Here is an 18,007-nt window from a genome sequence, read left to right as displayed (position 1 = left end):
AAAAGAAGAGAGGGAGAGTCAGGCTGGGGGCATTGTACCATGAAGGGGAGGCCTTTGAGATCACACTAGGAAATCTCCTGTCTCTGAGTACAATGCACTGAGTACAAGCCATTGTTGAGATTTTCTGAGCAGAGGATCAGCGGGATCAGAATTTTCATTTAAGAAGGGGTTTTGGGTAGTGGGAGAGCAATGGGGCAGTGAGAGCCATCTGTTGATGGGTAAGGGGAAGCTGAACCAGGCAAGTAGCAGAGGAGCTACTTGCTCCTCTGACAGGTGGTGTTTGGAAGTGAGGAAAGCTCAGTGTGCGGGATGCACTGGTCATAGAGATGAGTGTGAACAATGATTAAAACACAGGCATGAGGTTTCAGCTCTGTGATGAGAGGGGATTCACTGATGATTTGCTTCACAGAAAAAGAGAGTTTAAAAACAGCTAAGTTACACAGCAGAAGACAATGAGCTCAATACACACAATTTACAAAAGATGCAGCAAGGGGCAGTAAAGATATGAAAAGAACTCACTAGTAATACAAAATCAAATAATAAGAAATAATTTTCCCCTATCATGCAGTCAAAAAGTTAGCAAGAATGATAATGTCCAGTGCTGAGGAAGGTGAGGGACAAAAGGTAATCAAACTCAATATGTGGGAATATAGGTAGGTAATGACTGTTGTGGGAGTCTAGAGACCTAAAACCTAAAACTTTCCATATTCTTTGATACAGAATTCGATCTGGGGGGAATGCATTCTAACTAAATACTTGCATCATATATGCCTAAACATGAATATAGAAGGTTTATTTGCAGCATTATGATAGTGGAAATGTGGAAATAACTTAATTGTCTATCAATAGAAAGGATATATTTTATGGCTTATCTGTTTTAGTTTTCTATTGCTGCCATACAGATTACCACAAACTTTGAGACCTAAAACAACACACACTAATTATATTATACTTCTGTAGATCATAAATCCAATATAATCTCATAGATTCAAAATCAACAGTCAAGATTGAGGTAAAATGTCAGCAAACTTCCTTCCTTTTTGTACATTCTAGGGAAAAAATGGTTTCTGCCCTGTTAGATTGTTGGCAGAGCCTAATTCCTTGAGGTTGTAGGGTTGAGATCCTTGTTTTCCTACTGTCTATAAGCTGAGAAGTATTCCAAGCTTCTAGAAGTTGCTACATTTCTTGGCTTCCATTTTCAAAGCCACTAAAGGCAAGATGGCATCTTTCTTATGGCATTTCTCTTTGACCTATCTTTCTGCCTTCCTCTTTTACTTTTACGGACTCATGTGATTAGATTGGGCCCACCTAAATAATCCAGAATAACCTCCCCATTGCAAGGTCCAAAAGCATACAAGCTCTCAATCAGATTTGCAAAGTCCTTTTGGCCATGTGAGGTAACATAGTCACAGATTCTGATGAATGAAATGTGGGCATCTTTGGGGGCCATTATTCTGCTTACCATACTATCCTTACTGTAGTTGAGAAGTTACTTCAGCTTTTTTACAGCTAAGTTTCTAGGAAGCCTGGCTTGTCAATTTATCAGATCCCTCAGGGTTCTGGCAATTCAGTCCCTTTATTTTTTAATCTAAAGACGTGAGTGTTAATTAACCTCATGATGGTTTTTCACATTACCTGTTAAAAATTACTTTTTTTTTTTAAACTTCAACAGTCAAACCTGATGATATGAAGGAGAAACAGGCACCATTTGTGTTCGTTTCTTCATACTCAACCAGCACTGTGCCAATGTGCTAGCACTCTCAGCAGAGGACCTCAAGTCACAATCCAAACAAAACACGCAGTATGGTAGAGGAAGCATGATTGCAGCTTGGAGCCCTGAATTGATCTTGCCTTTGCCTCTAATGGCCTACGTAACACTTGACCAGTCCCTCCATTTCATGTCTATGATAGATTGATTTAAAAAAGAGTTGTCTCTATATCCCTACTTCTCCCTGTGTTTACATACTGGACAATGTGGTCTTTCTGTCCCTTCCATCAAAACGTGAAGTCTATTTCATTTCCTCTTAAAGGCAGTCTGGCTTTATGACTTGCTTTTGCCAACAAAACACAGTGGAAGCAATGGCCTCAAAAGGACTTACAAACTTCTACTCACTCTCTTGGACCCCTACCACTACTCTGTGATCATGCTCTGGATAGCCTGCTGGGGGATCACCCCAGCTATGTCAGGAAGGCTACCCTAGATCAGCCCATCCCTGCTGACCCACCAGCTGACGAACATGCATGAATGACCCAGAACTCAGCTCTAAACGAGATCAGAGTAATCTCCCAGGTGCCTTATAGACTAAGGCAGAATAAGATTAAAAAAAATAATAATATTTTAAGCTACTGAGTTCTGGAATGATTTGTTAGGCAATAAAAGCTAACTCATGCAGCATGGCTGCTCCCCAAACTTGTCATCTGTAGAGAAGAGGACTAAATGAAATATAAATCTTAAGACCTTTTTTGCTTTGTGTATTATTTTCCCTAGTTTCATTCATTTGATCGTTTTCAGCTGAAATGAAGACTTTGATGTATATATGTTGATTTGCTGGATAGGGAGGAGATGATGGGCATTATCTATACCACATGTGTGCAAAAACACCCAGGCACTTGGAAACATACATGCAGCATACAGGTGGGGTGGTGGGAGGGGACTTTAGAGCACACTTAGTAGTAGGATCCAGAACCTGGTTACCTGCCAGCAGGGTCAGTCACTCTGGCCTCACCTGCCAACTCTCTCCTTTCTGCAGTTCCTACAAGATTTTATTTGAGAAATGCACTTTGATTGTTTATATTGATTTTATACCCAAATGTCTCCCTTTCAGATACGAACAAGATTATTTTAAGACTTAACAATTGGCTGGGATTTATGTGGTCAAATGGATTAAGACTGTAGAGAAATCATTTGACCTTCTTTAAAAACAAAACAAAAATGTCCTACTGTTTGCTTAATGGAACAAAACAGTCTCCATGCAGAGGTCTCTCAGGACACAAATAATGCACATAATAGTTTGGGAGTTCTATGGCTCTGGAGGAACACATCTATGTGTGCTAAGCTGCCTTTTTTTTTTCCTAAGATGAGCCTAACTTGAGGCACTGAACCTGTCAAATTTTCCAGTTTTGGTCATTCGCCAACTTTTTTTTTTTTTTTAAGATTTTATTTATTTATTTGATAGACAGAGATCACAAGTAGGCAGAGAGGCAGGCAAGGAGAGAGGAAGGGAAGCAGGCTCCCTGCTGAGCAGAGAGCCCGATGCGGGGCTCGATCCCAGGACCCTGGAATCATGATGTGAGCCGAAGGCAGAAGCGGTCACTCACCAACATTGAGTTGAAGCAAGTTAGTTAGCCTCTCTGAATATTAGAGACGGTTGAATTAACTAGGAATCATATGGCCAATAGCATAGGGTTATTGTGATAATTAAAGGAGACTCACATGGAAACAGTTTAAGACATTCTCTGTTTTTCAGTTATTATTCATTTTCCTCCACATCATTCAAACCCTAGCTTAAATGAGGCCCCTTTGTAAAGTCTTTATTCATATTGTCAGCTCGTGTTTTTTCCCCCATCTTATTTACTCAAGCAAATTTTCTGAAACTGAGCTAGGCCCAGGGATATAGATGTTAACAGAACTATTTCTGACACATGTAGAGATGTATAATAAACAATATAATACCTGATTAATTAAGCTATCCTGATGTGGGCAACCCAGCATTATTTTGGAACATTATGGGAGTATAGAACAGACACGAGTCAAGGGAAGGCTTCTCAAGGAAATGCCACCAAAGTAGAGGGTGAAATGAAGTTAGCAGATGTCAGTCACCAGCTAGAGAGAGCCAGGACCTCTGTCTGTCTATCTAAACTTTGACAATTTTTTTTCCAAACATACTTGTTGGTACTTGAACTTTATGTCTACCTGGAAATTTTCTAATAGGCTCATGTAGCTTGTCATCCCCAATTAAAGTTTACACTTACCTGGGAAAGAGCCCATGGGTTGTACTTTAAAAAAAAAAAAAAAGTTCTCTCTAAAGCAGAATAGTTCCAGGCAAATGTTGATGCACAAGGCATAGTTGATTGGTTAATAACAAAAGACACTTAAGCTATGTAATACTGACTGTTCTTGATTTATAACATAGCTCACAATAGCCTACCACTTTTATGATAATTTTTTTAAAAATTTGATTTTATTTATTTACTTGACAGAGAGAGAGAGATTACAAGTAGGCAGAGCAGCAGGCAGGGGGGCGGGGAAGCAGGCTCCCTGCTGAGCAGAGAGCCCCATGCAGGGCTCATTTGCAGGACGGTGAGATCATTACCTGAGGCGAAGGCAGAGGCTTAATATGACACATGTAAAGCCAGAACACAAATACATTTTAACTGTACTGCCTTATTGAAATAAATTGAAAAACGGATTGTGACACAAAGATAGAAAGCTTAACCATATCCCTTCAATAAGGATATGAACCACCCAGGCACCCTTATGATAATTTTTGAAGTATAGCATATATAGGGAAAAGAATACAAATCATCAGTGTACAACTCAATGTATTTTCATGACATGATCATGTCCATACAAATAGCACCCATTTCAAGAACACTGTAGCCTTTCGGAAGCTCCCTTCTATTCTCTTCCAGTTCCCACCACCCCAAGGGGAACCTCTGACATCTCACAGTAGTCCCTGCTTACTTTTTGAAATTGATGTATAGTGTGTACTCATTGGTGTCTAGCTTCCTTCACTCAACATTTGTTTTTGAGAATCATCCATGTTGTTGAGTGTGGCTATGGTTCTTCCGTTCTTGCTGATATATAATACTCTCTTGTGAGAATATCACCTATTAATCTATCTATTTTTTTTAAATATTTTATTTGTTTATTTTAGAGAGAGAGATAGAATGAGAGAGCACAAGCAGCGGCAGCAGCCGAGGGAGAGGGAAAAGCAGGCTCATCGATGAGCAGGGGACCCTGGGATCATGACCTGTGGCGAAGGCAGACGCTTAACTGACTGAGCCACCCAGGCGTCCCTCTATTTACTCCTGGTGGTCATTGGGCATGCTGCTCTGAACATTCCTGAACACATATTTTTGCAAAGATATACACTCCTTACTACTGGATATGTTCCTGGGAGGAAAGTAGCTGGGTCATATTTTTCCTGACTTTAGTAGATTCTGCTAAAAAGCCTTCCAAATGAATTGTATGATCTGTTGCTTTCACCAGCGTATGCATACTCATTTTTAAAATATGGCCACTCTGAGAGTCAAATATTCCTTGGATCTATGCACGTTATGGAGGGTAGAAGTTGTGCTTTTGGTACCAAGTGATTGAAAGGATGCCTGTGAATTCTCTTTGTGGACTTTTCACAATCAACTCTTTAGCTCTCTCAGCTCCACCCACATCTTCTTGATAATCATTGGTGGAGAAATGTAGCAGAGTTTTGTAAGAGCGCATGTTTTCTGAGATGGAATGGGATTGAAAAGCATTGGCATGACTTTCAAAGACAGGCTCTTTTTCCATCCTCTTGCCCACTTACTCTGTTAGGAGGAAAAATACTCGTTTCTATGGGATGGAAAGATGAAGAAGCAAACCGCCCAGGAAATGGAAATGAATGCATATGTGCTACTTCCCATAGTTGCCTGTTTTTCCCTACTGTGCAGCCAGATGCTTCAACTCAACCTCTCTTGCCAGGGCGGGAAGGAGGGGTGGGTGTGCCCGGCAGCCTATATGCTCCAGCATGGCCTCTTCCCCCTTAGCAGGCTGTGAATACACAGACGTCTGGCTCAGAACAGGGTAGAGTGCCATCATCAGGGACTTCTTGCTGTTGATGGCCTATGTCAATTGAGTTGAGAATCCATCCACGTATTAAGATGCCCTATATTCCATGGAGAGCAAAACTGACGGTGAAGGTGGACCTTGGATTTTCTAAGTATGTAGTTGAAATTCATACATTTTTCTGGCGCCTTGCAAACAGCAGGAGCTCAGGAAGGATTAATTGCATTAAGGTCTTCCCCTTCACAACTGGGGATCACATTTATAACAAAATGCCTGGAGTAAGATACTTGAGTAAAACATTCCCTCACTAGATTGTCAGGTCTCCCATAACATTCCTGGCACACAGCAGAGTGCCTGGAATAAATAAACACTCTTTATATACATATCACATCTTCAGTAATAGATGTAATTAATATAATGGAGCAAAGGAAAACACAGAATGGTTCCGATAACTGATAACTAATCACAAACCCAGTTGGTAAGTTGCTGGAATATTCCTTCACCCAAGATGTTGGCTGTCTTCACTTCTTACGGGGCCACGGGGCTTCTTTCTATGAACATATGTTGAAATAGAAGACCACGCAGCGAGAATTACACCTATTATAAAAACTACCTCTTAAAATAATGTTATGTCAGGCATGCCTTTTTGAGCAAAGATATGCCAATTAGATAGACTTATATAAGTCTTTGAAGGAAAGAATTTTTCCCCAATAAGCTTCTCTCCACTACCCAACAGAACCAGCTTACTCATCCTCTAAAATGATCGTAAGCCAAATTACACGGGTCTCTTGACATATTTAAGAGTGATAATACGATTGAATCAAGTTCATTTCAAGTTTATAGCTAAGGGATATAAGGACTGGCCATGCTCCTCAGGCAGATTCTAAAGACATCTTGGTTTTGGCTTGTGGAAAAGCCAAGTAAGTCAAAGCCTGCCCTGGATGTCATCTCTTAGAGAAAACAAACAAACAAATAAATAAATAAGAAAACAAGTAAATAAATGCCTTATTGTGGATTCCCCTGTTTCAACATTCTATTTGAGATCATCCTTTCATGCCCCCCAGATGTTCTAGAAGTGAATGGCATCAGCACTTGTTTAAATGAGGCCCAGAAGTATTTCCCCTTTGTAATACTTAGTGCCCTATTTTTCCTTTAAGATTATTGAGGCTTGTGATGCCAAAATTGTTAGATTCACAGTGCTCCAGAATGAAAGCAGTTGTAATGATCCTGCTGTATGAAAGAACAGCTTCTTTACTCCCCAAGCTGCCTTACCCATTTGCTGGGATTCAACGACCGCCTATTGCTTCTTTTCCTAACCTTGTATTGCAAAGTGATCTGTTCACATTTATTAAAGATATTATATCATTTACAGCTTGTTCATTGGCATCCTGTCTCCAAAAGTGACAGGAAAACAATATAATTTGTAGTCCTTCCCAAATGTCCAAGGGGAGAGAAAGAAGGTATTATGCCAAGCTTCTTAAAATTCACAAATGAGGCAGGATAAAAATCTCTGCAGAATTTATAAAGCCTGAACGATGCCTTTGATCTTGAGGTATTGCAATCCCACCAGCACTCTCCCATCTACAGTGATGCCGTCAATATTTTACTGTGCTGGCCTAACACACAGCTCACAATTTTAAAGTGACAAATCTAAGAGCATAAATTTTAGATGCCTTTTGCAAAACAGCAAGGCTGAGGACAGACAGTGCATTCAGAGTATTATAGCCTGTTCTAATTCATGCCATTTTCAACACACGTTTTCTCCCTTTGGAGGCTTTAAGGGCGTATTTCAAACAAATATCAGTGCTTTGTGTTTATACCACATAATAAAGCATACCTGGGCCTGTCTGTAAGAGAATATCTGTTTTTCAAATCGTCTCAGTTACGGAGAGAAAACTGATTCTATTTTGAGTTCAAATATAAGGGTAGACCCCCAAGTGAACACTTAAAATCTGTTCCTGGGGGATTTGCTAGAGGGCTTTCATCTATTTACTGAAGTAGGCTCCACCCACAGGTGGTTGCAGGGTAATTGCGGGGGAGGGTACAAGGAGGGCTTAGCTGCTTCCAAATATTTTCCTTTCTTCCCAGAGCCTCCTCCTCATACCTCTCCCCAGGCCCCTTGGAGTACATGATACTTCACTATGAGGAAAGGTTAGGGAAGACCATCTCTGGAGCTAATTCCTTACTCTAAAGTCAGTGCCTGTGAGAAGTGTCACCCACTCTTTATGGCAATGGCTTAAATCAGTTAAGAAGTAGCTGTCTTCTAAAGAAGGGAGGAAGGGCCAGGGCATGGAGGAAGAGTTGGGGAGGATAGACTTAGAGGTTAGAGGCTTCTGAGTAATGAGAGTATAGTTGAGTGCAGTAGGCAGAAGTGACAAATATGTGGCCATGTTGTCACCGTTCCCTCCACCACGCCCATGCAAGACATTCCAACCAACCATGGTTCTCCTTCTCTCCAGAGTTTTGATGTGTCTTCAGATTCTTGCCCATGCTCCTGCAGTGGGAGCTGGTGGGTGGTTGAAATGAGGCACCACAGGAGTCATTAAAGAGGATGATGGGATCACAGGAGTCGACTTGAAGGACAGGACAGGAAAAAGAGATTTAGAACTGAACTTAAAAACCAGCTATGCTTCTTACTCATTGGACAGTGTAAATAAGAACAGTGACCACAGTAGTATTAAATGCTATCCTACACTAGGGCCCCTGTGTGGCTCAGTCATTAAGCATCTGCCTTCAGCTCACGTCATGATCCCAAGGTCCTGGGATTGATCCCCACATTGAGCTCCCTGCTCAGTGGGAAGCCTGCTTCTCCCTCTCCCACACCCCTTGCTTCTGCTCTCTCTCTCACTGTGTCTCTCTCTGTCAAATAAATAAATAAAATATTTTAAAAATAATAAAATAAATAAAAATAAATCTGAAAAAATTTAAAAACTTAAAATAAAAAAATTTTTAAAGTATATTAAGTCCCTCCTGTATGCCTGATATTCCATAGGACGCTTTAATTAGGGCAGTAAAGTATGATTATTATATTGGTGGGTTTTAGAGTCAGCCTGTCAGAGTTTGAATACTAACAGAAGAAGATACCAAGAGAATTCAAGCCTTAGTCTTTCATCTATTAAATGGAAATAATAATGGTACCACGTCATTGGTCAGTTGCAAAGTCAAATGAGGTAATGCACTGAATGCCCTTGGCATATTGCCTGGCTATCAGTAAGTGTTAGTTTACTCCTGAACACGTGATCAGCATTCTATAAGGGATTGCTATGTTGCAACATTATTTATTTTTAAAAATTTTTATTTACATTCAATTTAATTAACATAGACTATATTATTAGTTTCAGAGTTAGAATTCAGTGATTCATCAGTTGCATATAACACCCAGTTCTCATTATATCAAGTTCCCTCCTTAATGCTCATCACCCAGTTACCCCATCCCCATACCTACCTCCCCTTCAGCAACCCTCAGTTTGTTCCCTACAGTTAAGAGTCTCTTATGGTTTAGTTCTCTCTCTGTTTTTGACTTATTGTGTTTTTCCTTTCCCTTCTCTATGTTCATCGGTTTTGTTTCTTAAATTTCACATGAGTGAAATCATATCGTATTTGTCTTTCTCTGACTTATTTTGCTTAGCATAATACCCTCTAGTTCTGTCCACATTGTTGCAAATGACAAGATTTCATTCTTTTTGATGACAGAGTAATATATATATGAATATTACTATATATATATATATAGTATATATATATATGCACCAGATCTCCTTTATCCATCTTCTTTATCCATTTATCTGTTGATGGCCATCTGGGCTCCCTCCAAAGTTTGGCTACTGTGGACATTGCTTCTATAAACCTTGAGATGCAGCTGCCCCTTTGGAACACTATGTTTATATCCTTTGTATAAATACCTAGTACTGCAATTGTAGTGTCATAAGGTAGCTACTATATTTTTAACTTTTTGAAGAATCTTCATACTATTTTCCAGAATGGCTGTACTGGTTTGCATTCCCACCAACAGTATAAGAGCGGTCCCCTATCTCCACAACGTTGCCAACATATACTGTTTCCTGAGTTGTTAATTTGGCCATTCTGACCTGAGTGAAGTTCTCATTATGGTTTTGATCTGTATTTACATGATGCCTAGTGATGTGGAGCATTTGTTCATGTGTCTGTCAGCCAATTGTATGTCTTCTTTAGACAAATGTCAATTCTTATCTTCTAGACTAGATGTTTTGTTTTTTGGGTGTTGAATTTGATAAGTTCATTGTAGATCTTAGATATGAGCCCTTTAACTGATATGTCATTTGCAAGTATCTTCTCCCATTCTGTGGGGAGAAGTGTAGTTTTGTTGACTATTTCCTTTGATGTGCACAAACTTTTTATCTTGATGAAGTCTCAATGGTTCATTTTTGCTTTTGTTTCCCTTGCCTTTAGAGACATGTCTAGCAAGAAGTTGCTGCAGCCAAGGTCACAGAGGTTGCTTCCTGGGTTCTTCTCTAGGATTTTGATGGATTCCTGTTTCACATTTAGGCCTTTCATCCATTTTGAGTTTATTTTTGTGTTTGGTGTCAAAAAGTGGTCCAGTTCCATCCTTCTGCAAGCAGATGCCCAATTTTCCCAACACCATTTGTTGAAGAGACTGTCTTATTTCCATTTGATATTCTTTCCTGCTTTGTCAAAGATTAGTTGACCAGAGTGTCTAGGATCCATTTCTGTGTTCTCCATTCTGTTCCATCAATCTATGTGTCTGTTTTTGTGTCACATTTTTCTTAAATTATAACTTGGAGTATTTTCTGTTTTTCTCCCTCCCCTCTTCTTTCATGGGCATTTTGAGAGCAAAGATTCCCCTTCTCACTAGCCATACCAAATAGGTGCAAGCATTTAAAGACCTAAGTGCCTAGTAGATATCCTAATAACAGGTTTTCCTCTCCAAAAGACAAGGTAAGCATCTGTGGGGCCACTTGAACTAGAAATAAAATGGGTTAAAGGATTAGAGGATTTCCTAGCCAAAGTGGGAAATAGAAAAGAAACTTTTATGAGGGGTCGCAGGACAAGGAGTAGAAGGAATAATAATAATGAGGGTATACTTCTCTTGATTCCTATACATGTCCTTGAAAAGAGGGTGGATAACTTGGAACCTATTTGTGGGAGATGGGGTCATGAAGCCACGACTGTGCTTCTCTCCCTTTCCTCTGCTTCTTCTGGTGCTTTACAAAATGGAACAAGCAGAACCTGGCACTATAAGTGGGACAATGATGAACCCATTATCCGTGGATATGGTATTTATCAGCCATAACCTTTAAGAATGCCGTCCAGTAGAAATACAACATGAGTTCCACATATAATTTGAAATTTTTCAGGGCACTTGGACAGCTCAGTTGGTTAAGTGTTTGACTCTTGGTTTCGGCTCAGGTCATGATCTCAGGGTCATTAGAATCAGGCTGTGTGCTCAGCCTGGAGTCTGCTTGAGATTCTTCCTCTCTCTTTCCCTGTGCCCCCCTCTCTCTCAGCTCATGCTCTCTATCCCTTTCTAAAATAAATAAATAAAATCTTTAAAAATATATTTTATTTAAGCCAATATATCCAAAAATTATTGCCATTTCAACTTATAATCAACATTTAATCAATTGTACCAAGCTTTTGAAATCCAGTATGTGTGTTCAACTTACAGCACATCTTAATTTGTAACAAGCCACACTTCAAGTGATCATTGGCTATGTATGATTTTATCAACCCAAACTGATGCCTTGGGCTTCTTCTTGAGGAACCAGGACTAATACACAACTCTCTCAGGAGATCAACACAAGGGCAACAAAATTAAGGAAGCAAAATTATTTCACACAAATATTCTACCACCATCACCACACAAATTTTGTTTTTTTGCTCAGGATCTTCATTGTCTTTTTAAAAATAATCTATTAAGGATCAGTACTATTGTAGATTCTTATTTGGGGGAAAAGATGGCAACAGCCTGCTTCTTCATGCCAAGCAGGAAATGTCAAAAGCCACAGGGTAGAATGCTTAAAAACAATAGGACCCCAGTGCAGCTGAGCTGAGAAATGGCCATTACCATCCTGCATGGGTAGTAAATTTTCTTTACTCTATATTCTCTCTGTAGTGTGAACTCTCAAAATTGCATCCTAAGTGGCTAGAAATTTACAAGAGGAGGAAATACAAGGCTGGAAATGCCCCTGTGATTGAGTGCAATTCTTTTGCTCCCTACTTCTTCACTTTGATCCTGCTGATGGGAACCCCCAGATTTTTCTCTAGAACTTCATTTAAACCTCCAGAGAAAGGGACAAGTAATGTAATACAGGCACAAGAGAAAGTAGAAAATTAAGAAATCCAAGTCTCCTTTGACTGATAAGAAAACTGATTTAGAGAAAATGGGTGAATGCCCCCTAAATCACATAGTCTGTAAGCATTAGAGGGGATTAGAAATATTTTGGTTTTCAAAAGAATATTGTCAACCCACAAAATGGGAGAAGTTATTGGCAATATATAGGTCCAATTAAGTCTATTGTTCAGGATATATAACAAATCCTATAAATCAATCAGAAAAAGACAGCAAATATACAAATTACCAGTAAAGGATCTGGTGGGCTATGGTCACCAAAATAAATTAAAAAAAAAGCCATGTATAAAAATTTTCATAGAAACTCTCTTGGTAATTGCTAAAACCTGAAAAATATACAAATAATTAGAATGCTAGAATGGATTAAAAATAATTGTGATATATTCACATAATAGAAATGAGAATCAATGAGAATGAATGAACTATTGTCATGTCCAACACAGATTAACCTCATAAACATCATATTGAGCAAGAAGCCAGAAAAATAAGTATACTGTATAATTCTATGTTTGTGATGTTCCCAAACAGGCAAAACTAATTTATAGTATTCATTCAGGACAGTGGTTAGTTGATTGGAAGAGCTGACTAGAACTGGTATGTGCGTGCGTGTGTGTGTGTGTGTGTTTAAGTGTGTGAGTAGTTCTAGAAGGTTGAAAATGCTCTTTTTTTATTTAGGTGCTGCTTTATTTATGAAAATGTATTGAACTGTACACTTACAGTAAATGTAACTTTCAGTATGTGTATTATGCTTTAATTATAGATTTTACAAAAGGAAATGAAAATTGCTAGAATTCTCCCCAAAGTAGAGACTTGTTTCAGCTAGTAGATTTGGGGGAGCTTTATCCTTGTCCTGCTTTCTACCCTTCACATGTACCTCTGTCAGCCATGGGTATGATTCAGGAAAATGTCTTCTGGGTAGTTAGAAGCTCTATTTAATAAAATACTTGAATGAACATTTAGGGCAGGAATTACACTGAGGTCACTCAAGCCCCAAAGTTCTGGCGAAATAGAATCAGGATGATGCTTATGTTTAGAACAATTCTTCTTTCCTCTTTTATAACCCAGAGTGCTCCCCAGGGTTCCCAAGCAAGAGTCTGCACCAGATATTTTGCACAAATAATGTAATAAAGATTGTCTTTATTGCCCCATTGCCTGTATCTTATATATAGAGGAATGTCAAAACAGCATTTAGAAAGGAAACCAGCTTCAGCTTTGGAACTTTGTAATCTTAGCAACACCCCCACGATGCTGTAAACACAAACTGTCCTATTCACAATATTTAGGAGAGTTCCCACCCCAGGGAAAGTATCTGCTGTGTTTAGGTAGTCTTCTAAGGTCTAGTACCAAAGGCCTCCAACAGCAGCAAGACTTGATATATTTACCAAAGAAGATCTAGAGACTGATCCTTAACAATGATGAAATAATATTAGAGGGAATATCTGAATTGAACCCCCCTCATCTCCTTCTCCCACAGCTCTTCCCCCATATCTGACATTTGGATCACTTCTCTTTCATAGTTATTATTGCAAAATGCAGAAAGAGATCACAAATTAATACAAGTTAAGAAAGCCTTTACTTTCAATGCAGAACTCAGAGGGAAAGGTGGAGTAGTGCTAGAGAGGACTCTTCACCTGCACATCAACCTAGAGCTGCTGGAATATGTCTAGCAAGTGTCTGCTATGCTCCTGGGGGTTCCCTCTATGGCAATCCTCAACAGTGATGCCAATCCATGCACATGATAAACAATTCAAACACAGCTGTGGGTGGGATGATGGAAGGCTCTGCTGAACTCCCTGAGTCAACAAAAAAACATGGTTATGGCCTCCAAGGCCATTACAATGAATAACTGGAAGACCCAACAGTGCATTCCTTGATAAGAAGATGAACGGTGAAGGGTGACAGTTCTCGAATGCCAGTCAGGAAGTTGCTGGGTGAGTCCTTACACACCTAGGTCTTCAGCTAGAGTAGAGGCTGGGAATCCTTCAGCATGGAGATACTACTTGACATACATGTCGAAGTTGGATCTGCCCACCATCAGCAGTCCCACCATCAGCAACACGTCAGACGATGTGTTACCACACCGAGTCTCCATCCAGCAGACCCTGTCCCTGGCAGCTGAGAAGCTGGGCATCTGGAGGAGAATGATGGATGAGTGTTTGAGCACAGCCAGGACATGATAGGACACTACTTCTGAGGCCACAAGCACAACCTCTGCAAAAATGAGGGAAACACGAGCTGGGGTAGGGACTGCTAACAGAAAGTTCAAACACCTTCCCACCTCTGTCCCCATGGCCCACACTGCTCAGTCTGCAAGTGCTAAAGCAATATATTTTATCTCCCCATCTCACAATCATTGAAGGTCTATGTAAAATTTAAAAAAGGGGGGATTTTTCCCCCATGGAGTTCATTACTGATGGGCTAGAGCAATGAGATGTAGACATCAAGTGACATGTCTCCAGCTGTCTGTGGTACTATTTATAATCACACAGCTGCCCTAAGATCTTGTCCCTATTCAATTTTTATCAGCTTTATTTAGTTGTAATTGACATGTATACTGAATATGTTTAAATTATGCAATTTGATATGTTTTGACATATGTAGACATTCATGAAATTATCACCACAATCATAATAATGAACATATTCTTTATCCACAAAAGTCCTTCATGACCTTTTAAAATTTCTCCTTTTTGCTTCGTTCTAATACAAACATTAATCTGCTCTCTGTCCTATAGATTAGCTTGTACTGTCTAGAGTGTCATACAAATTCAGTTAAATAGCATATTAACATACTGTATGATTTGAGATTTACCCCAGATGTAGCACTTACCAATAGTTGATTCTTTTTTTTTTTTAAGATTTTATTTATTTATTTATTTGACAGAGAGAGATCACAAGTAGGCAGAGAGGCAGGCAGAGAGAGAGAGGGAGGCAGGCTTTCTGCTGAGCAGAGAGCCCGATGTGGGGCTCCATCCCAGAATCCTGGGATCATGACCTGAGCTGAAGGCAGAGGCTTTAACCCACCGAGCCACCCAGGCATCCCTAGTTGATTTTTTTCTTTTTTTAAAATCGCTCCTTGGAATTCTATTTACAGGTATCACAATCACACAGAGAGATTTTTGAAGCCTATGGCAAAGACATTAGAAAAAAAAAAAAAAGGCAAACATAAGCTTCTTTTCCTCCCTCCACCAATCTAGACAAAAAATTCCACAGCCAAGGATATATAACCTTTTAGGAAAATCTAGAGAATCCACTCAGGGGTAAGACCAAGATGGGATGAGAGCAGATATAAGAACCCTCAGATAGGTTGGGGGCCCGAGAATACAGGACACTAGGGTCCAAAGTCCAGCTAGAAGCCCGGATACTTCCATGATACTAGTGCGGGACAGCAAACAACCACGGGTGCCTGTGTTAATGCAAGCATGGGGGTAAGATGGGGCAGCGGGTGATCTTCCCCATGAGGAGAAGCATGAGAAGTCCCTAAATTGAATGAGAAAACCCAGAACTGCCTTAAAGAGTGCTACATGATTAAATTTACCCTGGGATTAAATTTAACTGGGATTAATGGTTCTCTAACTAGAAATTGCATTTAGTTATGTAAAAGAATAAAAGTTCCATCTTGTGCTTAGCTTACGAAGTCACACCTGCTGTTCTGGTGAGTGTCCCTAATTCATTATAATCTGGATGTTGATTTCTCAGGATGAAGCTCCGAAGATACTAACGTACAAAATCAAGAAATGAAAACAATTTTGGCCTACATTTTCCTGCCTATCCCATATATCAGTTTTGCTTTGAAATAGGTTCCTCTCTGGTTTTCCTGCCTGTGCCTGTCCTATTGCTTCTATACAGACAGGCGGATCCTGAATCCTGTTAAATGCCTGAAGCATGTTCTTCCTCTTTTCAAAATCCTCATATAAAAGCCCATGCCTTTGCGGGGAATTCTTGCCTGACATGATCCGCCTTCCTCTTCCTCTTCTCTATGTTCTGTCCTGACCAAGGACCAAGTTCTGGCACTCCCTTCCTCCAGAACAGACAGGTAAATAGATGATCCATTTCCTGACTCCCAGGCTAGGAGGCCATGGATTTATGTTTGTTTTAATCACTCTTTTATTCCCAGCAGGTAGAATAGTGCAATTCATAGATGGGACCCTCAGTAAATATCTGTTGGGTGGATAGATTTATCCCAAGAAAATGGACATGCCCATACCCATGGCATTGCCTTTCCTTCTAGGCAAGATTCAGTGGTAGATGCATTACAATCTGTAGGAGGAGTTTACGCTAGAGTCCAAGATCCAACAACAGATTCAAAGGTAGATTGGCAATTAGGCTCCAGGAGCCCTACGCATCTGTCTCCGCAGTAGGATTCACCTGCACGTGTTGGTCCTATGTGGGGGCATCTCCTCCAAGAGGGTCTTGAGCGGGTAGGTAGGTACCAGGTACTTCCCAACCCTCCTCCAACCAGCCAGAAGGAGCAATTTCCAGAAAGTGAGCACACTGCTTCCAACACCCAAGATGGGATTTTGTGCTTGGTGCATTTTGTTGCATTGCACTCTCCTTTTCCAGTGCTTCCAAGATGTACCAGCTCCCTTCTGGTGGAGAAAGTCTTTCTTTGATTATATCACTGTGTTTAATCAAGCTTCAGCCAGATCTTGGGGCTCTAGATATTGTTCTAATGCCTGCATAGCTCCACTCGAGTTCGTTACAATTAGAGTTATTTCTGAAAAGGCCTATTTAATCTTAAGTTTGTGGGGAAATATCATTGTGGCTCTAGAGAACATTTCCTCTAACTACCAAGACACATACTTGCAGATAATAATATAGGGAAGTATGCACAAGGCTTAATGAAAATGATAATAACTGAATTTAATCAGCTCCAAACATATTCCCGAAAGTACTTAGTCCTTTATATGTAGTGACTTATTTAATATAATAATCCAAAGAGATAGGTTCTATTATCTACCCCTTTCCTTAAACCAAGAAATAAAGGATAGGAAACTCACTAAAATTGTATAGTAATGGGTAGCAGATCTATTGTAGCATTATATAAATAATGTAAATAAAATAATTAATTAGAAAAAAGGGTAATATTTAAAATATTTAATAACCAAAGCAGTGATATAAATTACAATATAAATCAATTTATAAAACATAAAAGAAAAACACATTTATTTTTATTCTCTAACTTGACTAAATTATAAATCTAAATAAAATTATAAAAGTGCTTTTTGGTATAAATTATAGACACAAATCATTCATCGATTCAACCTAGTAGTTCTCTAATCTTGTGTCAATTCTAGAAACTGCTATGTACCTTTTGCGAGAAGTGGCCATCCTTGGTTCCAGCTATCTGACTCTGAGACAATGAGCAGCTGCACCGAGCAAGCTCTCCTGACAGTTTCCTTATTAAATTGAGAGTGACCAGGTTTCTGGTGCTCAGCACTTTGCTGCAGCCACAGGACAGCTGGGTATGCACCTTGACATTGTTTTTATCCACCGTCTTGGCCCCAAAGAACAGACACTTCAGCGCCCACCCTAAACATGCTGTCACCAGTGCCACCCACCATGCTCTGTGGCAACTCTGCAGCAGGCTAGGACTGGAGCAGTACCCACCATGGTGCAGTTTCTGTGGACTGCTATGCGCAAACACTGCACAAACAGAATAAATGTCTATAAAGGTGCCCAGGAAACTTGGTAACAGTAGTTACCTCCGCAGAATAGGAGACAAAAGAGATTTGAGGCACATCTGAACATGTTTCAAAACAAATGTTTTCATGTATTGTTTTCGTAATGAAAGTTTCAGAAACAAAACTATTTCATCAGTCAAAATTTTTATTAAAATGACTTTCATAAAGCTAGCTAGTTAGCTGGAGAAATAGAGATTTTTAAAAGATGAGT

This window comes from Mustela nivalis, assembly GCF_964662115.1.
Source record: "Mustela nivalis genome assembly, chromosome: 8".
NCBI lineage: Eukaryota > Metazoa > Chordata > Mammalia > Carnivora > Mustelidae > Mustela > Mustela nivalis.
Note: the sequence above shows the minus strand (reverse complement) of the source record.